The sequence below is a fragment of the Triturus cristatus genome, chromosome 6 (assembly GCF_964204655.1).
Source record: "Triturus cristatus chromosome 6, aTriCri1.1, whole genome shotgun sequence".
Classification (NCBI taxonomy): Eukaryota; Metazoa; Chordata; class Amphibia; order Caudata; family Salamandridae; genus Triturus; species Triturus cristatus.
In genome coordinates this window covers 776,268,037-776,294,312 of record NC_140589.1, presented here as the reverse complement: position 1 = coordinate 776,294,312, position 26,276 = coordinate 776,268,037, and the positions used below count along the sequence as shown (strand labels likewise).

General features: G+C 44.7%; 1 protein-coding gene across 1 annotated transcript in view; it reads right to left on the bottom strand.

Moving 5' to 3' along the window:
* LOC146817856 (amine sulfotransferase-like) overlaps window positions 1-26,276 on the bottom strand; it is a 462,478-nt gene that overhangs the window by 125,039 nt on the left and 311,163 nt on the right. The gene's annotated exons all lie outside the window — the stretch shown is intronic.

The following is a 26,276-nucleotide window of genomic DNA, read 5'->3' as shown; positions in this document are numbered from 1 at the left end:
CAGCACCAGCACTTTCGAGAGAGGGCGTTCTCTCATTTGCATGAGGATGTGGCCCCCTACAAATGAGAGAATCAATTTGCCTCTGTGCCGGCGTCGTATTCCCGGCTTTAGCAGGTGCACTGAAACTGCGCCACAAAAAGGTGGCGCACTGTCAGTCTCACCCCTGAGGACTGCCCTCTCAAGGGCTGAAAGGGGGTCCAAAGGGCTCCTAGACATCCCTCTGCAGGCGGGTGCAGTCACTCACTGCACTCACATGCAAGGGGGTCTCTAATTCCTTTTGAAATTGCAGGCAGGTGCCCACTGCATAAGGAAACATGGAGCAGCTTTTAAACAGCTAATCCATAGCGCGAGTTAGCATCTATCCTGACGGCAGCGCATTCTTCCTAATAGGATGCACTTTCCATGTTTGCAACTGGCGCATCTTTTTTAAGCTGTACTGCAGCACAAGCATAAAAATGTACCCCCATCTGTAATAAATTAAAATTGTAACCGCTTTCAGCTGCTTGTTCCCTCCATAAGGCTTTCCATGTTTGCACCCAGCGCACCTCCTTTAAAGAGTGCTGCGGCACAAACATGAAAATTGAGCCCTATCTGTAATAAGTTAATATAGTAATCACTTTTCAGCCACTTTTCAGCTGCTTGTTGCCTCCATAAGGCTTTTGTCTGACTTAAGCTTAATTTAATCTATTGCCTAGTTGTAACTCTTTGTCACCTTCACTTGTGCTCTTTTGTTCTGTTTAAGCTGTTTCTGTTTTCTTTAACGTTATTTGGTTCTTGCTTTTATTTTGTTTATGTGATTGTGTTCTTATACTATTAAGCTCCGAAGCACCTCATGCATACAACTTAGCTGCTGGGCAGTGGTGGCTGGTGACATATGAAAGTGGCGAGGCGTAAAAGTTAGGTATAACTTTTATGTAGCGAGGGAAACAAGCTAACTTAATGGACACATTTGGGTTCGGGTGGGGGGTCCTCCTCCCCCCAAAAAAAGTACAAAATGATGCATTTTAGAGCAAATGAATTTAGCGAGGAAGCAAGGTTTATAAAAGTATGGGAACAAAGAGTCTTGAAATATTAAACCCATTAAAAACTGCCTCATACCTTACTGCATTATGTTCAACAGTTACTGTAATGTCCAAATTGTATAGCACAACAACTTTAGGCACTTAAAAGTGTGTGCTTGCCCAGTGTCTTGTCAACTTTGGAATAAAATGCTCTAACCAGGCATCAGGACGCACCCACAGCTGCTGGCTGCAACTAGTCATATAGAAATATGTGCAGATAGGTCTTTAAGTGGGACAAAAAAAGTGGGGGCTCACTAAAAGTGAACATGTAAAATGAAAGTCTGTGATTCCCATAGTGTGCCACCTGTGAGGCTTGTGAAGGAGTATTGGCCTTCAGTTATGTGCTCTTTATGTAACATATGTATGCCCTTCTCTGCACATCTCATCCATCTGCACATCATCAACCTCATCTCTTTCCTCTTCACCACCCTCTATTCACTCTCTCCCAAATGCACTTCCTTGCATCTCCCTCACTTCACCACCCCCAAACATACACTGCACTCATTCCCATTTAAGTACTTTATTTTCTTTTTGTTTTACCTTGTAAATGGTTTGACATCTATGTATCCCATTAACATACATTTGCACAGAATTTCAATGGCAGCTAGAATACGTGACTATTTTCCTGTGTACTCCACGGAGAGGAAAACCCACTGACAGGTACTTTGCTTCGCCCTCTTCAGTCTCAGTGCTAGCCAGAGCTCTCAATAAAAGCCCCTCATAAACACTTGGCACTACTAAAAGTATGCATTATATAAGAGTAATAGGATGCACAGAAAAATACAGAAACACACATGTTGAAATAACTAACACTCTTGGGAAATACAAGATTAGGTAAAGCATATGAAATAAAATAGAAACTTACTCACTGGTATACATTGCCTTAACATTTTTAACATTCATTTTTCGTAATTCAAGCAATATTTTTGGCATTAATATTAGGGCCATGACGATAGGCCCAGTTTTAACACAATGCAGCATGTAACTGTCTTTACTATAAGCACATATTTCTCCCTTTGCACTCGACTCTGATATTTGGAACAACAGCAAGGGAACAAAAACCCTGCTCATTTTTGGATCAATTTCATGGAGGAACGCATACATCAGCTCCACTTCTATAGGGACCACTGACTTACAGCCAGAGTCTGGGGTGTCACAGTGGGGGATGATAGCATGACTAGGGGTCTCAGCACAATATACATAACACAAAATACTTACTATTACAGAGGACAAGGTACCTAATCACATGTGGTTGCATCCAGTACTACAGTGTGATGAATGGGAAAGGGTGTGGGATCTATGCCTGTGAATGTTTGATGTCTGGCCTCACACAAGGGCAAATACTCTGACGCCTTAAACTGTAATGTTGACAGCATCATTGGCTACAGTGGAGCCCACCACAGTCAACAATGGCAATGAAAGGTAAGGCCTATGTCATGCGTCCCATTGCAGAAAGTTGATTTACTGCCTGGCTTCTCTGCCCTGCTTCAGAGCGAGGTGGGGCAGGCAGCCTGGGACATGTAGCCCAGACTTAAATACATTGATTTGTTTAGAGATATGAATGTGTAGGAATTTAAGAAGAGTGCACCCCTAGAGCCCTAATGGAGAAACCGCCACTGATGTTGGGTGCAAGCTGGTCTTTGCCACTTTATCCCTTTGCCTCTTTTCCCTTGTTCATTACTCATTGACTTCCCAGGTGAGGTGCCATACTCTGCTTTCTACCACACCATGAGATTGCCAGCCATCTGTCCCCAGCCTTGGGTGTGCTATCTCATGGTCCCCAACCCAGCTTGCTGCTTCCCCGCATGTTAGCAGCCTCCTCCATCATCGGGACTCAAAAGTAACTACCTCTGCTGAACAGGTCATCAACAGACACCAGGAATCAGCGGTGACATAGCAACATGGCAGATGAGGGGTAAAAGCTGCTGTCAGCATGTATACCAGACATGCCTCGTGTGCAGAAGGATCACCCCAACTTCCTCTGCGGTCTTTTGCGGCATTGTAGCCATTGCTGTGCTCCTCTGGCACCTTATTGCTTGGTGGGACTTGGAACATCGCTGATGGCACGAGCATTGTGGATCATGCATCAAACACTGGGTATGGAACAGTTGAATCATTTATGAATGCAGCCTAATGTACTGTATGTATGTGTTATCAAACATGAACAGAGTCTGTGGACTACTGGTCCTAGAGGAAGCTTGAAGATTGTTTTACTGAGATGTCCACAGACTTGCAGCAGGACTTGGCTTCTTCTTGTTTTCCCCAAAGCTCAACTCATATTGTGACCAAAGCCCATAAACAGACACCCCTTGTCCTGTTCCAAACATCAATGTTGTATTGCCCAATAGAGGAGCAAACAATCAGGCTGCTAGAGATATGAAAAAGCTGAAGAGCACCTGATGAATTAGTGACTAAAGGCAGCCTCAACAATGGATCTCTACTCAGGAAGGATGGATGAGGTAAGTGTTTGTGCAGGAAGATGATTCCAGAATGAGTGAAAGGGATTGCTGTGATCCAGTTTGATTTTTAGAATGTATGCAAGAATGCATGCAGTTTCTGAAGCTTCCAGAGAGAGTTGGTCCTCACATGCCTACAGAGAAAACAGACTGAGGCATTGTCTTTGTTGGTTTGGCCATGCCAAGCTATGGCATGGATGACTGGCAAGAAGAAATATCTCCATTTGAAGGAAATCTGAAGTGAAGCAGAACCCACTCGAAGACCCTTTAGGTCACAATGCCTAGATAGTCTTTCACTGGATTTAGTCCAAGGAACCAGTGGTTCAATTCCTCTGGGCCATCCTTAGTTGGTTTGAGGCACAGAAAATGAGTATGAGTTGGCTGAACCAGACCCAGCTAATTCTTGTGTAGGTAGTACCTGAATGATGAGCTACGAGGTAGCATTGTAGGGCTATCACGCTGGGGGCCCTCGTAAATTTCTCATTCTTACTTTCCATTGACCAAAATATAAAAAATGAGTTTCCCATATAAAGTCTATGTAAAAATATGATTTTCGAACTTTTATGAATGATTAAGGCTTCAGATAATTAATTGCCCGTACTGTTGAGAGTGGACTACGGCAATGGTATATATCATCGCATTAATACCCATATTACTGAAATATTGCTGTGCCTGAAAAGTGTTAGGTAGAGTAATCACAAGAATTCAACAGAAATACACATTATCTCGTTGAGCTTGCATGACCTGTTATGGAGAAACATACTAATCTGAATTACTTGTCCAGACTCCATCTAAATGTCCATAACGTGAGGACTCACTTTGTGTTAAAAGAAATCTAAGTTTACACACCCAACCTCATCGTCTAATCTGGCGTCACAAGACAGCAGAAGATATCTATTGTAGGTGAATAAGGTGCTGGTATTTTTCCTCCCTAACTGCACACCTCTGGAAATATCTTTCTCAGTAACTGCAAGCCATTGGCAATATCTTGCACCTTTGTAAAAAAGTAGATCTTTATTCTCTAATATCAATAACAATAGAGCACGAAACATTTATGTCGTCTTTGGTAACCACTAGGTGAGTAGGCTTGTAGCAACAGATCATTTCGGTGAGTGTTGCACTGTATATGCACTAACAGCATCCAAAAGACATCACCCAACAAAAGAGAGTAGGACAAGGCATTCCTGGGTAGTACCACAACTTTAATATGAAGCATTCCCTATATCCAAGTAAAACATGTAGGACCTGATTACAAGATGGGTGGTTAAATCCATCCTGTACGTAAATCTCTTTTTAAGCACTGATCGGAATTACGAGTTTGGTTTTATTTATTGCATCCAATAGCTATCAGATTTGTTAAATAACCCAACATTTTGTAAATTTTGGTAAGTCAAACCTGTCGGAAATTAACAGAGGAAATGTGTATGGTATTTAACACACCAAAATCTGCATGTAATTCCCCAATAACTTGTAATAGGTGTTATTTATTGCACCCCATAATTAACTAACACCACTGTACCATTGTTTACAAGGTGTGATAAATAGCACCTTTACTTGTAATCAGGCCTATACAATGCAGTGGACTAGATTATAGATTATCCTTGTTAATTCTTTTTCAGAAGACCCTCAGTAAAGGCACTGGAAGTCATAATAACTTTAGCCACAACACAACTGATGACTGACCGTCCCTTTCTATCAAAACCCCCAACTTCAAAAAACAATTCTGATCACCATTGATTTACTTTTGTCTTCAGTCCTTGTTGGTTTATTTTTATTGATATATTTTATTTGCTTCATCTGCCTGTGGCCGTTATTTAGGTGATTGTGTTATTTGTACTTGTTTTACAGCAACAGCGGAGCAAGTTGGCGCTGATTCATAGGCCTGGCACCACTACACCAGGTTGTACAATATCTTAGCATGCAGACACCTTTGCCATATGTTGGAACCAGGCCCTCTCAAAGAAGCGTGTCTGCAGGAGTGTGTTCACAGGGACATGCACCATTTAACCTGCCAGGCATACTTCAAGTATCATGCGCGACTACGCTGGGCAAGAATTGTCAGATGAAAAAGAGTCATGGCGTGCAGCGGCAGGAAGATATGGCAGTAGAAAATTTAAGAGCCAATAATCTTAAGGCATTTTTAGGTCTCGCCTGACCCAGCGCATGCGCTGGTCTGGCGAGACTTATTGAGAGGGCTCCAAAAAGTGCTACCAGGCCAGCCTAGAGCTACAGTTCATGTGCGCGGGCGCGCGCGCCGCTTTTACCGCGATTACTTTCACTTTCGCGGCCCCACGGCCGCTTTGATGTTTGATCGCGATCGCGATCGCGATCACGATCACTTTGGCGGCCGCACGGCCTCTTGGCATAGCCAACAGGTCTCGCTTTTGGGAACTTATAAGTATTTAGTTATGCAACTGTTGCATGGCTAAACACTTATAAGGTCCCAAAGGCGAGACCTATTGGCTATGCCAATGCTTGTTTTGTAGTTGTTTTGACAGCTTGAGCTCCACTGAACTGGCAGATGACCAATCATGTCTACAATGTTAATTCTGTACAGCATTCACATGTTTGCATTTTTATTTCTCCCTGAATAATTTAGAATATTATAATATATGGGATTCTGTAATCCTTTTTTAAAGGGCGTTCACAAATTTCTTTATGATCAGTGGCTTGTGAAGCACCAAGTCTCCGAATATAAATAAAAGAGGTCCGGATTCAACTATTAGAAGGTTATTACTTTCAAGTTCTTACTTCACAATTCCTTCTGCCAGGGCCTGCAGCCAAGGTGACAGGCAGGTTTGGTCATGGAGCATAATTAAGGCAGCTGTTTAAAGCAACAATCAGAAGTTGCTTTGCTTTCTTCTGATCTACTGCAACGAAAAGCAGAGAGAATAAGTATATTTTTTGCACTCCTTAGATAGAGAAAGGCTAGAATCTTTCTCCATGTTTTTACACATTACGAGCTATCGCAGTTTTATTTTTAACTTACTTATATTGAACTGTTTCTAATATCTGTTTGTACAAAATATCAAACAGGTTTTTGATGTGTTTCATTTAGCACTATAGGTTTTATTTTTATTCTTCATGTTTGAAAACATGCTCACTATTTTTTATGAAAGAGCTGCACAGCAGGGTTTTAAGTGGTTTGTGACAAAGGTACTGGAATGACTGTATTGTATGGGATAAAGTACCCCCTGATATACATGATAAGGATATTGCAAGTCACCTCAGAGATCTACAGCCTTTCAAAGGAACTCAGCCTTCAGCCCTGTTCTTGTAGATGTTTATGGAACTCCTCAGTGGCTCGAAATATCTTCATAATGTGTGTCAGGGGTATTTATCTCTTATAAATCCAAGGTGGATAGGATGTTTTATTGGCATTATAGCACATCCGCTGTGTGCAATAGTGATAGTTCTAGGATTTTTCACTGTGAGAATATCACATATAAGTGGTAGGTGGTGGCAACTGCCCCATGGGGCAGTCCTTGACTGACATTTTTTTTGTTAATATGATATCATTAGGCACATTCTTCCTACTGTACCTTTTAGTTTTTCAAAGTTGCCATCTTGATGTGGTGTGCCATACATATTGGCCTGCGGAAGTTGGGGCACAACCAACAACACTGGGGTCTGCACAGAGCAAAAGATTATCAAACATCTTCTTCAACAGATAAGCAAAGTAATTGCAGCAGCTTCCCATTTGCTGAAGGTAAAGGAGGTGGAGGAAGCATAGGCCTTGAGGTTATTATGCCATCCATCGACACAACCCACCAGCCAGTAGCTGGATATCCCAACCACTGAAGCCATAGCGTAAACCCAAAGACCACCATTGTTAGGCTTTTCAAGGAGGTAGCATGAAAACACTTTGGGGTTGATTACGATGTAGTTCGTAAAGCATTCCGACTGAATCAGCCTCTGAATGGTTTCCTACCGAATCAGATCCGGGGAGTCCAATCGACGGAATACGATTGTTCTGAATATGATTCGGTTGGACTCCCATTTACTTCAATGGGATCCTGTGTTCTGACTGAAGAAAGGGGTGGGTGGGAAAAATCGTACACCCTGCGGCAGGCACCCCATGGTGCCTGACACACTGTGCATGATTGCAAAGAGGGGTCCCTTTGGTATCCCATTGGGCCCAATTCGGAAGGCTATGGGTGCAGGGGGCCTGCTACGGGCCCCCAAAGTCAGATTACGACAGCTGATCTGTGTCGGAACAGCCAATTCGGAAAGGCTATCCCTATCTGACATCGTACTCGTTCGGTCAGTAACTGACCGGTCCAAGCCGGCTCCGAATGACTCGGTTCCTCTAAATGCCGTTTGACCTGACTTGGAAATTACGAATGCTTTCAGGGCATCGTAATCGGTCATTTTGGTTAAGCTTTCCAAATCAGTTGGAAAGCTTTCCAAATCGCTCGGAAAGACGGGTTCCAAATCGGATGCGGCAGATCCAAATTCAATTCGGAGCCTTTCCGACCAACATCGTAATTGACCCCTTTGTGCCTTAGCGTAAACATGTTTACATTTATCTACAATAAAATGGTCTAAATTTAAAGCCATACAAGTAGAATTCCTCACAAAAGTGGCTTACATATATAATAAACCAACAGCCCTGGAACAACAGTGAACCACCATTCTAATTTTTGTTTGCTTTATGTTAAGGGTATGGAGAGTAAGCAGAAGTTATTTGTTGTGGTTGGGTCTCTTAGGTGTATGGAGGGGAGATGCATGTTGTAGTTGGCATAGTGGAGGATTTGGAAGAGCCAGGTAGTTTTGCAGGAGGAATATTTGACATTTAGAGAGGGTCTGGGAGTTTAATTGTAGATCAAATTGTTTGGCTTTAGAGGAAAGATAGGAGTGTGGTTTTCTGTGAGATATTTGGAATTTACGGCATGGTGAGTGTGCTAAGGGTTTTATAGTTTGGATTTAGTGACAAGGTGTGAGTTTTGTAGTGAGATAACATTTCTGTTTATAATTAGTGTTTTTTTAATGTTTTATATAGCGCAAACTTTATCCAAAGGTTTCAGAGCATTTTACATGAGCCCAAGTTACGTTGCAGACGGACACCTTCATTTTTAGTAGGCCCAGGGATATTAAGTGATTTGCCTAGAAAAACAGGACGGGGAGTGTCCCTGCTGGGACTCGAACCCAGTTCACCAGCTTCGAGGTTGATCGCTTTAGCCGGTAGGCCATATCCTCTCCCTAATAAATGTTTAATGAATATAGTTAAAAATAAATAATTGTAATATTTTTTTCTTGCTTTAAAAATGTTTCCTATTGCTTTATACTGTGGAATTTGTTTAGTGCTTTTGTACCCTTTTAAAAAATCTAAGTAATTACTGTGAAGAAATGTAACTAGGTACTTGTTATACCCAAATTGTAGCATGTTGAATACGAAAATGTAAGTGCTACCTACAATATTGAAAGAAATTGGGTTGCTGTTTGGAGGGGGACCCTACTCAAGCAGAAACCACAACTCTTTGTCAGGGAGAGGCACAAGCAAACCCCAAATTAACTTGTGTTCAACCTTCTGGTAGCTTAACTTTGAGGAAATGCGTAAAGTATTTATGCAGCTCTTCAAACAATAATAAATTAAAACACAACACAAGAATAATCCCTCACCAATTTAGAAAATATAGTACCCTTTATAACAGACAACTTAAGATAAAATTGCCAAACTTATGATACATAAAACTGGAGATAAGCAATTTAATTTTTAAGTGTAAATTGCACCAGAAAAGCACAAACCACCAACTGTGGTCATCTGGTCGTGTTGGACAGAGACAATGTCACAAGTTCAGGCCACCCAGTGGAGCGCAGGCTGGCAACAAGGAGCACGTTAGGCCTGCTGAACAAATGTACATTAAATACTGATTGCATAGCATTGTGAGATCCTGTGTCAAGGACGCGCCACACAGAGGAGTCGATGTGAGGTCCTGGTGTAGACATGCTTCATGGAGCGTTGGTTCTGGGAAACTGCAAGGTTGGAATGTGAAGTCCTTCATCATTGTCAAGGATCCCATGAAGCAGGGCTTGTGATGTGAAGTCCTGCATCGAAGATGCATTGTGAACTGACTAGTCCTGAAGAAGCTGTGGGGCTTGAGATGCAAAGTCCTGAGTGGTTGTTGAGGATGTTGCTCACTAGGAGCTTGCAATGCGAAGACCCTATTGAGGATGCTTAGCGCAGCAGAGGTTCCTAGGAGGACTTGGGCCGTGAGGCGAAGTCCTGTGTTGAGGATGTGTAACACAGAGTTTATGATGTAGAGTTTGGTGAGGTGATACGTCATGTAGTGGCTCCTATGAAGAGTTTCTGGAAGACAATGTGTTGGTTCTACTGGCACCACAGTTGAGCTGGTAAAGCACCTTCAGGCCCCCTTCCAAGGGTCCAGGACTGAGGTGGCACCACTTGGGAGGGTAGGACACACAGTTGACAGAGTTCAGATGTCTGGTTAAAGATGAAAGAAGCCTGTTCGATCCCTGAGGCTTCTGACAAGGAGGCCAGACAACTAGCCCTTGAATCACTCTGGTGGTTCTGGGTTCAAGATGCAGATCCAGTACTTCTCACTCAGGCAGGGAGGCAGCAAGGCAGTGGAGTGGCAGTCCTTCTTTCAGCAAAGCAGCACAGCAGTCATTCTTCTGAGTCTTCTAGAAGTCCAGATGTGTACTAAAGGGTTGGGTCGAAGGTCCCATATTTATACGTGATGCCCATCTTAAAGTAGCAGAAGGTTCTGGAGGCTTCCACCCTCCAGCAGTGTTTGGTATTTCCTGCCTACATGCCCTTAACCTAGTTTGTTTAGGGTCACAAAAGACCAGTGGCAGACCCTTTGAGACTTGCAAGTGTGGTAGGTGACAGCTCCTTCTCCTCATTAAGCTGGAGTGACACCTCCTGCCAACACCTATCTTCCCTTTGTTTTACCATCTGGGAACAATCCACAAAGACCAACTGCCAGCTATACCTAGTCGTGTGACCCAGGGACAGGCTGCAGGTGCCAAATAGTTGGGAGAAGAAAATGCTTTGCACTGATGATTTACACTCCATCTTTACAATTAAAGAGGCCTTTAAATTGCAATTCTTTAGACACTAAACTTGACCTGTTTACCTGCTGTCCATTGAATGTCTTCACTTATTAAATGTAATACGGTAACCCACTGGTATCCTATGGAAGAAGTAGGCCTTGCAGTAGTGAAAGGTTTATTTAGGAGTTTTTCACTACCAGGCAATGTAAAACTTAAATGTACATGTCCAACTTAATTCCCCCTGCCCTCTGGGCTTTTCATGGCCTGCTATAGTGCTGACTTATATGAATTAATAAGGAAGGTCTGGGCCTGGCAAAAGGTTTATTATGTCATGTCAAAATAACAGTTCAAAACCATTTTATTAGGGATTTACAAGTACATTAACTGTGCCAATTGTGTACATGCCAATTCTACCATTTCTAGTGGAACACGCACAAGCAATTTATCGCTGAATACTATGGCCAACAAAACAAGATCAGCTAAAAATGGGAGTGATGAAGGCAAAAAGGTTGAGGAAAGACCACCCTAAGGTTGACAGGACTAATACATATACTTTATATAACCTAGAGGTGTGCAAAATGCATACTAGGCCACATACTTATTTGATGAAGCAGGTACATTGTGGGCATCATGAAGTCAGCCAAAGCTTTGCAACCCTCACTATATTTGTTCCTGGGGATATAAAAAGAAATACAATGAGTCAAGCTCATTTGCATCGGTTTCCTTCTCCAGGGTGCAAATGTTGGGAGTGGAATGTGGCCTGCATGGGGAAAATCTTTTCCCGTGCTTGCCCAGCTGTGAGTATCTTGTCTACTGGGTTTTGAAGTTTTGGCCACAGCCGCAAGGTAATCTATCATGTGTGCAAAGGCCTAGGACTAACTTTGAGAAGAGTCTGGTCCTGGACTCAATTGTGATAGAGGACAACTGCTTCTGTCACAGGTTCTTGCATGTAGCATGTTGGTGGCAGCCTACTGTATTTTGTAGTGATCCTAGTGTGACCAGTCCTTATGATGACATGTGTCATAAGAGTAAGAGCCTACTGACTCAATTCTAAATTTAAACGATTAAAACGAATTACATTGTGCGCACTGCAACGCCAAATCGGCGATGCAGCACACAATGTAATGCGTTTTATTTTTTTCTTTATTTATTTACTCAACTCAGTTTGGCCGTATTCCAGAGTTTACTACCCCCCACACTGCCCCTACCCCGCCCCACCTCACTGCCCCACAGCACTTCCTCGAGGAGCCGCCACTGGATCGGCTACCAGTGTTTTTTAGAAATATTTCAAGCCTTTGGCTAATCACCTTTATTAGGCTCATCCTTTAATGCAAGCACTACCCTGCCTGGTTTGTTTTGTGGGTGCACTGCTTTGTGGCAGACTGTTCACAAACGTATTATTTATTTATAAATCTGGCTGTTTATGGCTACAGGTGTTCTACCATACACCCTCTGCTAGGAAATCTTCAGTCAATAATGTGAATGTCCATTATAGATAAGGATGACTGTCCATATGATAACAATTGTTTTTTAAAGGTATTCGCTCTTAAAAATGCATACCTTTTATTCCATTGTGTTACACTCGATAGGAAATGTGTTGACATGCTGTTTAGATCTATTTCTGGCCTTAAAAAGGAATGCCTATATTTTGATATTTTGTTGCACATTCACCATTACAAACTATCTGATGGTAATGGATAAAAAATGTTGACTAGAAAATATGTTGGGGTGGGTTTATATTTTTGGTTCTTGGGCAAGGGTAAAATGTATTATAGCTGCTGGGTGCATATAAAATGTAGGGCTTGTACAAGTGTCATACCTTGCAAGCCATCAAAAGGTGTGACTACATAGTCTGCATATTGAATCTGAAACATCTGTAGGCTTATTATGTTCAGAAGAGTGACCACTAATGACATCAACACAGATTGTTACTCAGCAACAATGATCCACTTTTGCACCTTTGCCCTCTTCCTCAATGGTACATGTGATGATGGGATATGTTAGTGGATGGCACCAAAGATGCTACCGGTATTTTGTATAGTGATGCAGTACAGAAGGTCTCGGCAGCGATCAGGGTAGTGCATGTGATTATTAGACTATAATACACAAGGCAGCAGCATCTTAGAAGCAAAAATATAATAGTTGGCAATCTACATGGTGAGTTTACGAAGGGAGAAAATGCTAGGCATCAGTTTATTCGCCATGCTGTACATTGCCCTTGTAAGTACATAGATGCCGAATTATTAGAATAAAACATGAATATTGTCTCAATCAAACCTCAGGGGCTGCCCATTGCTTAATGCCACCTTGAGGTCTAGAAACGCTGCAAATAGCTTTTTTACCCTTAATTCATGGAGAAGCATTAAAATGCAAAGTAAATGAAAACCATGCTCAACCATTCCTGACACTCAGATATTTCATTTTCTGACAAAAACACCTGAAACCTGGAAGCAAAAATGAGTCCAAAGATTTCCCAATCCCACCTAAAAGGAAGCTGACTGGTAATTCCAAGTCTCCTTCCCATTGAGAAAATGCCAATTCTCTCCCTGATCCCTTACCAAGTGCAAAACAGAATCCATAGTCAATCAAACAGGCATATATCCTCAATAGTGCAAATAACTCCTGAGTAGGAAACTATCAAGTTCTAGTTGTACTACCCCCCCTCCATTCGAGATCACATGCCATAAAACAAATGGACGGCTCTTAATCATGCTGGACCAAAGCAAGCATGTGCCAATTGCAAGAAGTAGGATGTTAGTGGCGTCCAAATTTTGACACCCAGTCTGAGAACTTTCGTTTGAGTTTCTCCAGTGCAATCTTGTGCCAGAGTCTGTGGAACTAAAGGGCTTTCGCAGGAACTGTATTCGACTTCCAGTTGATTGCAATTAGCATTTTTACAGCACACGACATCTGCTTCAACAGTTCCTTTGGCCTCTAAACATGTAATTCTATTGAGGCGGTGCAATCTTAAATAGCAAAGGGCCTGGTGATCAGATGCCCCACTGATAATTTGGGTATGCGCACATGTCCTCAAGATGAGTAGGAAAGAACCCACATAAGTATCACGTCTCTAACACCTGTCCAAGATAGAGGGGAAAATGTGATGTGATATAGGGTAAGGTACCATTGATGCATGGGGGCATATTGACAAAGGAATGGCGAAGCGTGCTGTTAAGCAAACATTGCTAAAGCCACGCTCTGCCATTCTGAAAACGCAGGGATGTACCGTATTCACAAGAATGCGGCTCACCCCAGAGTGTCCCTTAGCGCTGGCTCTAAATCTAGCTGCCTAGCCCCAACGCAGGCACCCTTGCACCATAGGGAAGAATGATTGTTTATGTGTAGGAAGGTGTGCCTTCCTGGACATAAACAATGCAGAATGGCGAATTGTAACTTCTATGTGTGCTGCATTGTGCAGCACACATAGAAGTTGCAAATCGTCATTCTTTAAATAATTGTTTATGTGCAGAAAGGGACACCTTCCTGCACATGAACAGTCATTCATGGTCATTTGATGTTTCTTTGTGTGCTGCACAATTCAGCACACATAGAAACAGCAAAAATGAGAATTTCAGCATTTCTACTGTTTTTGCCATGTTAAGATCAGGTTATCACTGGTCTTAATTATGGCACTGCCTCCTATTTATGCCACCCTTGTAAATAGGGGCCAGCATCAAAATCAATGGGTGTTGTGGCGGAACGCCCACCGCAACACCCATTGCACGTCGCTTTCACACTAAGTGTAGCGTGGAAGCGGGCCTTATTTACAAGGCACTGTTAAGCCACATTAAGTAGCTTAACACCTCCTTATAAATTAGGCAAACGTTTTATCGCAACAGAAATGTCATAAAAAGTGATGTTCCTGTGGTGATAGGGGCTTGTAAATATGGCCCCTGGTTTTATAAGAAGCTTCCCAGTAAGGTAAGCTTCCAATTGCCTGTGGGATAGAGTCCCATGGATTGGCCTATCCTTTCTCACCTAGCTAGTCAGCCAGTTCTGCCCACTTACCTTTTCTGGTAGACCCATGTATGTAGTGCTGACTACCCTGGAGAGTTCTAGATACATATATTAGATATTAGACCATCATACTTCCCAATAAATTGTCAGACGGGGTTATTTGCATTGGGTTTGCTTGTCTGTTAGGTGGGTTGTGTCACAAAAGCTGCAATTGTAAGAACTGCAGCTTGTTCTTTTAAACTCTAAATGCTGCCCTGCTGTGCTAAAAGGACTTGGGTTGGGACTCTTGTGAAAAATAAGACAGCAGCCTAATTTCCTCCATCCTCCGTTTTTCGAAGGTGTCCCTTACCAATCCTGGTAAGAACTCAGGATTATCGTGTACAACAGTATTAGACAATAGGAAGGATGTAAAATGCCCCCTAATGTACCCCACACCTTCAGCACATTTTTCTCCAGAGCTGACAAATAAGCTTTACATATTATGAGACTCTATCCTGCACATGCCAGGTCCCAGTGTGATCTACCTACTACTGCCCTCTCCAGAAACAGCTACTTCCTATCTGTCTCATTCGGATGTTACCTGAAAACGTGCCACCTGATAGTACTGTCTTTAACCTGTCTGTGAAAGCCTATCTGCTTCATTTCCTTGGGCCATTAGTATTCATTAGTTCATGTTCGCTTAACCACCTGCCCACACAATTTGATTAACTGTCCAGTGTTGCAAAGATTTGCACATTTTGTGAACTTCACAGTGCGTGCGAAGCTTTAAAAGAGACAATTGGTGGAAATAGCAACACAATTACACTTTGTGTAAGAAAGTATTACACAAAAATCAACTGTGTGCCTGATAATATTCCTAGAAGTATGTTTGGAAGGAACCTTCACCCACATGTAAAGTTGTAGGATTTGACAAAATGTATTGGCCACTGCCCAATAAATAGCAGATAAACACCACTAATTACTCAGGCAACATTTCAGTAATGGACCTTCTGTATTATTTGACTAGAGGTCTGGAAAGAAACTACACTATTTATCTGGCAAGTGACTAAAGAGTAAACAGTATAGAAGAATATCTGCCTTTTAACTGGTAGTCAGGTAAACAATTACATTACTTGCTAGTTATGCCACTGCTAGCCAAATAGCACATAATCAGCGATTTATTTAAGTTAACGGCAAACAGTATATCATCTCACCTATTTAGGCTGTCTCCATATAGTTTTTTGAGTTTTAACTAGAGCAAACCTGGCCCAAACGTATAGAGTGCTTGATATGAGCACCAAATTACATTAAACTAGGTCAGATTGATTTCTTTGGCCTACAGGGAGAATAAGTAATTTGCCCCAAATCACAAGATTTTGATTAGACGCTGGGAAACCTAATTCCAACATAGGCATCTCTGGCTATGATGCCACATGCACATGAACAGCATTATTCCCCTATGGCACAACTAAACAGTTGCCAATATTTTTAGAAAACACATATTGCAATAAGTGGCTAAGGGTGAGTAGAAAGGTGGGTTATTAGTAGGTGCAGGTGGGTACCTACAGCTAGTAATACTACCACAATCACTAATAAGGTCCAGTCAAGTCTCAAAAAATTAATCGTTCCTCAATCCCTGGTAGCTTGGCAACGAACAGTCAGTCTTAACTTAAGAGACAGGTATGTGTAAAGCCTTTAATATCACCAAAACAGTAAATAAGTAAAATACACAGCACAATAAAAATCCAGCACCAATTTATAAAAATAGGGAATATGTTTATCTTTAAAATGTCACCAAAATGACCAAAATCCAACGTGGGGAACCGGAGATATTAATTTTGAGATTGTAAATAGACAGAATGTGCTTTCTAGTGCCAAAAAACCTAAAGGACCAACTGCGGCTATCTGGTTGTGCTGGACCGGGACAAAGTCAAAGTTTCAGGTTAAACGTGATGGAGCACGGGTCGGATATGATGAGCGGGTGGGCCCTGCCAAGTTTTTATTTTCTGACATAGTCACTTTTTTTTAGCTTTTTCTCTCAATGCAGAGTGATAGGGTCTTCGGATCCAGATTTCGAATCAGCGACAACGGCTTGACACTGCCCGATGCCTCAGTGAGCCCTGGAGGTCTTTGCGAGGATCTCCGAAGCTCTCAATGGGACAAACCTCTGTGGTCAGGCCAAGTCGCGGTTTGATGTCACCGGCTGGACTCTTGTCATTGATGCCAGTCTACCTCTGCAGCTTTTTAACAAAACTTGGTAAAAAGATCCCAAACTTTCAGAAGTTCTTCTCTGGGAGCTCCTTGCAGCAGGAAAGGGTTCCACAGGACCAGACAAGTGTTCAGGAGTTCTGGTTTGCCTCTTAGAGTCTGGGACTCCAACTGTAACAATCAACCAGATCAGTCCAGGAAAATCCAGATGAAGCAAGTCAGCTGAAGTTGTCCTTATAGTGGATGTTGCAGGTGGCTTCTTCCATCACTTTTGTACCTGGCTGCTCAGGGAGTAGAGTCCTTATCATTACAGACAGGCAACGTCCTTCTTGTGTGGAGCTTTTAGAGTGCACCAAGTGCAGTCCTTCTGAGTACAGTCCTTTGTTATGCAGTCCAAGGGCCCGGCAGTACAGTCCTTCTTCAACTGATATTTCACGCAGAGACCTGAGGGGCTCCTGCAGGTCTCCAATATTTATTTCCAATTGTGGGCTGGGAAGAGGAGGGGCACCACATTCAATGGGGTTCATGTTGCCACCCTCTGCCATGTCCAATTCCTGAGAAGTGTGGCATATTTTTGTCCCAGAATGCACATTTTCTCAAAAAACAAAATGGAGAAATTCTCTCCATGGAGTGCAGGTCTGACTAACCCAACCCACTTTTCCCTACACTCCCCTTCCAGTCCCTCTCCTAATCTAAATAGGGGGACTGGCCTGGCTCCTGTGACATCTGTGCTTTTACATTTGAAGACCAGTTTATCTCTCCTACCCCCTTTCTGTCCCTGGCTTCTCTAGGAAGCAAATCTCCTCCCACCAAATGGCTTTATTTTTTTCATTGCAGGTCTCTTCACACCTAATTAGTGAGCAGCGTGGCTCAGACTGTCAAAGGCCAATCAGAAGAGGCTGCTCCGGGGCTGTTTCAGGTAACTTCAGGATAGTACGTTCTAAAACTACTTTCCTGAAGCAGTTATAATAAATCTAACTTTGGCAAGCTGTTGGATTTATTGTAACTATCATTTTGATACTTTGAATCATGTTGTGAGATTACTCCAATCAAATGTTAGACTTCAGTAAGGTTTAATAAAGCCTTTTTATGGTCGCCTATGGAGCTAGAAGCACTACAAAGGGGAAAAACAGATTGTGCTGTTTTTCCCCACCAGGGCATATACAACATATTTTATAACCTCCCTGCTTTTTAAAAAAAATATACCCTAACTTTGAGGTACCTATGGCAGACTTTATGGGTGCCTTATATGTAATAAAAAGGTAGTTTGTGACTTTGGAAGTTATTTTTATTTCAAAGTTGAATTTGGATACACTTTTGTTTTAAAACCAGCCTACAAGACAGGGATGGCTTTAAAATGACACCAGACACCACAGTGCATCACGGCTACTGCGGTCTCTAAATGTGCATGCACTACCTTATACTAGGGACTTACAGGTAGGTTGTCTTAGCCAATTATAATTACACCAATGACCTATTACCTTTAAGGACAGAGCACTGGCCCTGGGTCTAGTTAGAAGAGCCCAGGGCACCTTCTGTCCTTTAGCACAGCCGTTCTTCCAACTGGCAGAGTTGTTACAGGTCCAGAAGAGTACTGCATTGGTGGTTTCAGGGGTCCTATATTTATACCCAGTTGGGTCTTTGGAGTGGGGGAGACATCACAGAAAACTTTCCTTTCCTGCCTGGGCTCCATATTCACTACAAGGGGGTATTCAGTCCTTTGTGTGTGGACAGGACACAGCCTATTCAGGTGTAAGTGGGAGACTGTGCTCAGCCCCTCCCTCCCATCCTCCCAGGACGCCCCATCAAGTCACACCTAAAATCCCTTTATGTGTGGCTGCCTAGAGTGAATGCACAAAGTGAACTGTCACTCAGCCCAGCCAGTGATCATAGACCGGCAGGAGACACCAAAGAGATAAGAGCAGGAAAATGTCTAGCTTTCTATAAGTGGCATTTTCAGAAGGGTAACCACAAATCTACTTTTACAGTTAAAGAGTATTTGTCATTGCATTTCCAGAGAAAATAAACATGACTTTTCTACCTTCTCTCAATTAGGAATTACAGCTTATTAAGTGTTAACCTATGAGGGGGTTGGCCTCTCAGCAGTGGAAAATGAGTTTGTCAGTTTTTCATTACTAGAATATGCAAAACGTAAAAGTACATGTCCTTCCTTTTAGTTACATAGTACTCTGTCCTTAGGGCTACTCAGGTCCTACCTTAGGGGTGACTTATATGTAATGAAATGGGCGTTTAAGGCCTGGCAGGGGTTTTTAAATACCAGGTCGAAGTGGCAGTGTGAACTGCACACACAGGCTCTGCAGTGGCAGGCCAGAGACATGTAGAAAGTGCTACTTGTGTGGGTGGCACAATCAGTGCTACAGACCTACTAGTAGCATTTAATTTACAGGCCCTGGGCACATGTAGTTCACTCTACTAGGGACTTACATGTGAATTAAATGAGCCAATTGTGGATACATCAATAACACCTTGTTTTAGGGGAGAAGCACATGCACGTTACCACTGATTGGCAGTGGTAAAGTGCTCACAGTTCTAAGGCCAACAAAAAGAATTAGCAAAAAGAGAAGGTAAGAAGACAAAGGGCCTCATGTAGGTAGCGAAATACCGGTCGGTAACGGCCGATTTTCGGTAAATATGCCGTTACCGACCGGTATTCAGACAAGTGAGATGTAGGAGTCCAAAAACCACTTTTCGGTAAATATGAGGCGGTAAATACCGATTCATAGTTACCGAATTCTAAAATACCGATTCATATTTACCGAATACATAATTAACGAATCGGTAAATATGAAGTGGTAAATATGAAGTGGTAAAAATTTAAAATGACATGTAGGAGCAGTCGGTAATTAAGAAATCCAGGAAAATCGGTAAATAAGAGTCGGTAATTAACACGGATGGAAAGCAGGTGGTAACCATCAACAATGCACATAAGCAATCCCAAAATGCAACAGCGTGGACAACATGGCCGCCATGTACGTCATTGCAAGGCGCCTACGTCTACAGGCAGCAGGACTGAGGGTGTGGCGACGGGAGGAACAAATCTACAGACAGCGCATCACACTATTCCAGCTGACTGATGCAGAGATACATGAGAGGTACAGGCTACACCCCGAAACCATCATGGACCTGATAAGGGACCTGCACCCACTCCTGGACCAGCCAACAAGAAGGGCGCACGCCATACCACCACATGTGCAGGTGCTCTGCAGCCTACATCTACAGGCATCCGGCAGTTATCAGGTGGTGACAGCTGCGGTGGGTGGTGTATCCCAGAGTTGCCTGTCCCGTTTCTTTAGGAAGTTCCTGGATGCCATGATGCAGAGAATGCACCACTACATAAGCTTCCCAAACACACAGGCTGCACTGCAGAAAACAAAAACAGACTTTTATCACATGGCACAGTTCCCCCATGTCATCGGCTGTATTGATGGTACACACATCCCAATCTGTCCACCAGCTGCTACAGAGCACATCTACAGGAACAGGAAGTCCACCCACTCCATCAATGTGCAGGTGATCTGTGATGCAGGGAACATCATCACAGATATTGTTGCAAAGTTTCCTGGGAGCACCCACGACTCTTACATCTTCCAGAACAGTGGGATCTACACACGACTGAGTGCCGGAGAATTCGGAGAGGGATACCTGCTAGGTAAGTAACAGTGACGCCCCTTGAAACCTGCAAATCAGAGTGTATAGAGGCATGTAACTGATGGTTCCCTTTTACTCATCCAGGCGACAGTGCATATGCATGCCGGTCATTCATCCTCACTCCCTACCTACACCCAGCAACCCAGAGTGAGAGACGATACAACGTGGCCCACAAATCTACACGCAATGTGGTGGAGCGCACGTTTGGACTACTGAAGAGCAGGTTCCGCTGCCTCCACAAGAGCGGAGGCGCACGCCAGTACAAACCCATCACCTGCTGCAAGATAATTGCCACTTGTGCAATGCTGCACAACCTTGCCACGAAAAAAGGTACAGATGTGGAACTAACATATTTTGAGGACAACGAGGATGAGTCAGGCCAGCCAGAGGGCAGCGCAGCTAGAGTGCCAACTGCAGTCGATGGGAGAGAGAGACGGGCAGAGATCACATGCAACTATTTCTGAGTAAGTGAGGGGACACAGCGAGTTGTGAGAAGTCATGACGTAGTTTAATGTGGCACCACGCCATGAACACATGAACAGGCCAATCTGGCAATATGCCATCTATACAATGAGTATGTCCAGGGTTACGTCACCCAATGGCAAGTGGATAAGCAGGGCCACATCAATGTTTGCGCATACGCGCTGCAGTGGTGGATTGCACGGCCTGTGCATCCTCACTAGAGCCAACCCCAAGCCGCCTGCTGCTCCTGCGTGCTTCGGGGACGGGGGGTGTGACGCTGCTGCTGGTGTCGATGCTCTCCGCAGCATCCCCTGCAGCAGTTGTCGACGCCTGACTACTCAATAGCACCCCTAGTGCACTTGTCACCTGCACCATCCCCCGAGACAGGTCGCTGCAGCACTGTGTTAGGCCCTCCTGCATCGTCACAGAGCGCCGGCAAAGTAGGGAAGTCGCAGTTGCCAGACGGTTGAGTGCCCTGCTGGTAGTGTCCCTTCGCTGGCGTTCCCGGCGCCGTGCTTCGATGTCAGCATCTAATTTGCTGCACAACTGCTGGATTGACTGGGACATGTCCCGAATGCCCGCAGCCATGCCGCCAATGTTTGTGTCCATGTTGACTAAGCTTGTCTTCATCACCCGCATGTGCCTCTGGACTGACATAACTGCCTTTGATTGCAGGCGCTGTTGCTTCAACATTTGGCCCTCGAGCCCCAAGAAGACACCATGGCCGTCAGTGGGTGCTGGTGGACTCTGGACACGCGACCTGCGGCGCCCTCTTGCTCCCGTCTGTGCTGCCTGTGAGGTGTGGGGCACAGTGGGATGGCTCCCTTCCTGGGGCCCGGTGCGGTCTTCTGGGCCCATGCTGTCGTCTGACGAGGTGTCTAAGGCTCGTAGCCTGGCTGCTGGACGCCTCCTCATTCTCACACCTGCAAGCGGAGATGTGGCCGGTGAATCGAACATGAGTGGCGATGCTGGCTCTGGTGGTGGTGATGCTGGCTCTCGGTGAGGTGATGCTGGCTCTGTGTGCGGCGAGGCTGGCTGCGTAGGTGGTGCGGCTGCAAGTGGGCCTGCTCCCTGGTCTGAACTTGTGCTGGCTAGAGGTGATTTTTGTGGGCGGTGTGCCGTCTCCCCTGCAGCATGCCCTGTACTGCATGATGTCACATCTGTGGACAGAAAAACAACATTGGCTCAGTGTCCCCGAAGGGCTGCATTGCAAGCGTCACAATAAATCATTTCACATTCCAATCTGTCCTCTGTCTCCTTGTGCCTCGAGTGCGTGACATGCCTTGTTGCCCTGTGACATTTACGTCATGGTTAGTGTTGCCCTGACTACATCTCCCGGAATGCATTGCCTGTCTGCACTGACACGTGTGGACTGCAGTGTGATTCTCGTTTCACAATGGGGGATGTGGGATAGGGGTAGGGGAGGCTACATTGCTGTGCTTTCGTCTTACCTTGGTGTGTTGCGGCTCTGGCAGAGCTGTCGGCGTCCCCAAGACCCACGACGCTCTCTTGCTCGAGTGTGGCCGCCACCAGCTCCTCCAGTTCGGTGAGGGCAGGTGCCCTGTTGGTTCCACCTCCGGTCTGGCTTGCCTCCTTCTGGATGTCGCCCATCTTCCTCTTGGTCACAATCCTCAGGTCATACCAGCGCTTTTTGAGGACCTCAATGTCCCTGTGGGTCACTCCCACAGCATTGACCTGCGCCTGGATGGCCAGCCATATGTTGCGCTTTTCGGCCTCAGGCACTTGCAGGGATTGCCTCCCAAACAGCTTCTGGTGCTGCTTCACCACCTCCTCCACCAGCACCTGGAGTTCCTTGGGGCTGAATTTGAGCTTCCTCCTCCTTTCCCCTCAGTCTTTCTGTGTTCTCTGGCTGGACATGCTGTTCGTTTCCCGCTCGCACATGCAACTGCTCCCTGCCTCTCCTCTGCACTCCAGGCCTCTCCAGGGTCGGCTAATTATGTACACCTGCCTGGGTGTGGCCACTTCGGCTAATTGTGTACACCTGCCTGGGTGTGGGCAGTTCCTGGTTGGGTGGGCTGTCGTTGCACAGGATTAGCTGTTTCGTCAAGTCATGTGATGTTATTTACCGAATCCGTACGTACCGATTCGGTATTTTCCGAATCGGTAGATACCACCTCGGTATTTTCCGATTCGGTAGATACCACCTCGGTATTTTCCGAATCGGTAATTATCACCTCGGTATTTACCGAATCGGTGAATTCCGATTCGTATTTACCGAATGTTACCAAATCGGTAACTGTTACCGAATTTTTACCTACATATAACTTACCGATTCTAATTTACCGATTCGGTACGGCTCGGTATTTAAGAACCGGTAAAATTTATTTACCTACATGAGGCCCAAAATGTCTGGGGAAAGACTACCCTAAGAATGCCTATTCTAACAAGTGTGTGTCCCCAGCTGAAAGTGGGGAGAGCTACCCAACGTGTTCGGAATTCTTATCACTAAGGCGGAAGAACCTGGAAAGTCAATTAGCATTGGTGTGGTAAACCCCAGGTAAAGTCCATTTCCTGTAGGGGGTTAGACCACCTCAACAATTTTGGATTCTCACCCCTCATTTGCATAAGCCACCTGAGAGCCTGTGGTTTGTCTGAACCAGGATGAGAGTCCCAAACAAGTATGGTCGCAACTTTTTTAGAGCCCAGACCACAGAAAGACTTCCCTTTCAATAGCACTCCACCTTTTTTCCCTGGGAAGTAACCTCCTAGAGATGAGATCTACAGGTTGGTCTAGGCCTTCTTCATTCAGCTGTGATAAAAGTGCCCCTTTGCCCTGTTCTGAGTCATCTGTTTGAACAATGAATTCCTTGAAGAAATCAGTGGCCTTGAGCTCAGGGGCTATACACTGGCCAGGATATGTTAGTCAAATGGTTTTTGGTATGCCACTGTCCAAATCACATTTCTGGGCTGCTTCTTTGAAGTCAGCTCTGTTGAGCGGGTAACAATGGTGCCATGTCCCTTAACAAACCTCCTTTAGTACCCAGTGAGGCCTAAGGATGCTTTTACCTCTCGGTTTGGGGGGGTACCTAGGCCATGAAAGTCTCTCTCTTGGCCTGGAGGGGCTGCACCTTACCCCTACCACCAGGCATCCCAAGTGCACCAAAGACCCCTGCCTTATCTGGCACTTAATGGCCTTGATAGTCAGCCCTACTTTTTGCAGAGCCTGAAGCATGTCCTGAAGGTGAAAGGGGTGGTTCTTCCAGCTGCTACTGAAGACAGCTATGTCATTCAGATAAGCAGCATCGAAGGCCTCCATCACAGATAACACATGGTTCACCAACCTTTGGAAGGTGGAAAGGACAGTCTTCATCCTAGGCAAATAAACAGGGGGGACGAGCCTTGCAAATGTCTTGTCTTGGCCCAGATGCCCTGCCAGGGGTATTTTGTGAGCCAACTACAGTAGGAAAGCCCTGTGGTACTGGGGGACCACCCACCAAGACCCTTGTTGCCCCAAGCATAGCTGGCTGTCTTAGGCTCACTGTAAACTAGGTTGTTTTCCCAGTAAACGTTGTGATTGCCAGAGGCATCACAGCTGCCTGTCTTTGGCCGGTTGCTTCATTCCCTCCAGGGCTGGGCACTCTCTCTGTGCCTTACAGAACTACTCCCTGGTGGGTGTTCCTTCTACTTACCATCCAGCACGTTCAGGCAGGTCTTCAAGGGAGACAATGTCCTCCACAGAGGGCTTCAGGGCATCCTCCTCAGATGCCTGGTCCACACTATGTGGTAGATATTTGGGGGCTGGTTTCCCACACACTCTGCCCCTCCCTCTTTTGGCAGCAGTCTAGGCCATTTATCCAGGCTCCAGAAATTCAAGACTGGTGGTACCACATATCCACTGATGCAACTTTAACATCTCCACGTGTGCCTTAACCTCCAATTCCTTCCAGGTAGTTTGCTCAAGGCCATTCCCTAACAGACAGTCCACATGCATGGCAGGGCTCACAGCAACTTTCACAAGACCTGCTAACCCCCTACTCAAATGGAAAAAGGGCCACCTGATAGTGACCCTCCCTGTTGTCAGCCACTACAACCTAGTGACATGCATGGGGTAAAATTTGCACTCGGACTAGCAGCTGACTCCTTACCATAGTCATATTGGGTACTGTGTCTCTCAGAACCTCAACACCTTGCCCATTGAGGGTAACCAATTGCTTATACTTTGCAGTGTTTGATTGCTCAAGGATTTTAGGAACCATCTCCACGTCACCCAGGGACACTAGGGTATACTTACTGGAACCAACTCCCCCCCAAGCACTAAACTTGCCACACATGGTGTTTTTCTTTAGTGGAAGGTGGTGCTGTTTTTGGGCAATTGGGATCTCCCTTGTAGTGCATATACTCAAAACACTCATAGCAGGTGAGAGATTTTGTCTGACGTTTGTCAGGGAAGTTTTTCTGGTGGACAGATTGGGAATGAGACCCTTTCCCATGGGAAACATTTTGGGGGCCTGAAGATAACTCCTTCTTTTTCTCCCCCCCTCCTTCTTCTTTTGGGACCCTGACCACCATTTTGGGAGCCCCCCCAGATACCTTCTTGGACACTATGGTGCTAACCCAGATGTCAGTCACCTCATCAAGTTTCCTGGGGTCAGTCAACTTGCTATCAACCAGGAGTTGGCACGGCTCTGGAAAATAAAATATCAAGCATGTGCTCCTTCAAAATCAAGTTGTACAGCCCTGAATCATCATCAACCTTACTGCCCCTCACACAGCCCTTCAGAGCCTTACTGTCATAATAAAGAAGATCCATCCATCTCTGTGATGAGAACTTGTGGCTGCACCCTGAATCTGAGCCTTTACCTCTTAGGGGTCAGACAAAACTTATTTACCAGAATGGCTTTCATAGCAGTGCAGCATGTTTGTTCCTCTACCTCCAGTGTTAAGAGATTGTCCATCCCTAGTGTAGGCAGGTACCTCCATAGACTACCCTCCAGGAATCCTCAGGGACCTTGTGCACTCTTAGAGCCACTACATGGGCTGCAAACTATTTGTCTATGTCATCCTCCATCACATAACATATGTGGATCCTTGCTCCATCAATGGACACTGTGGGTACACTGCCACCATAACAGTTGGACTCCACCTGTTGGGGAAACAGCATCTACTACGCATGCCATTACAACGCAGTTGTTACAAGGACCGCGTTGTTACATCGCGAACCATTACATCGCTAGTCATTATAACAACTTGCTGAAGGGGGCAGAAGGTGTTGGATTTACAATCAAAAACCTTCCCTGCTGTTGCACAAACTGGAGTAGGAATAGTAAATTATGCTATTCGTAAGTCCAGGGTTCCCCCTACAGCAAGTCGTTGTAACGACTTGTGATGTAATGGTTCGCGATGTAACAACACGGTAGTTGTAACGATCACGTTGTAATGGCATGCGATGTAAAGCATGCGTAGTAAAGACATATATTCCACTTGTAGCACTCTTATGTTCAGCTCT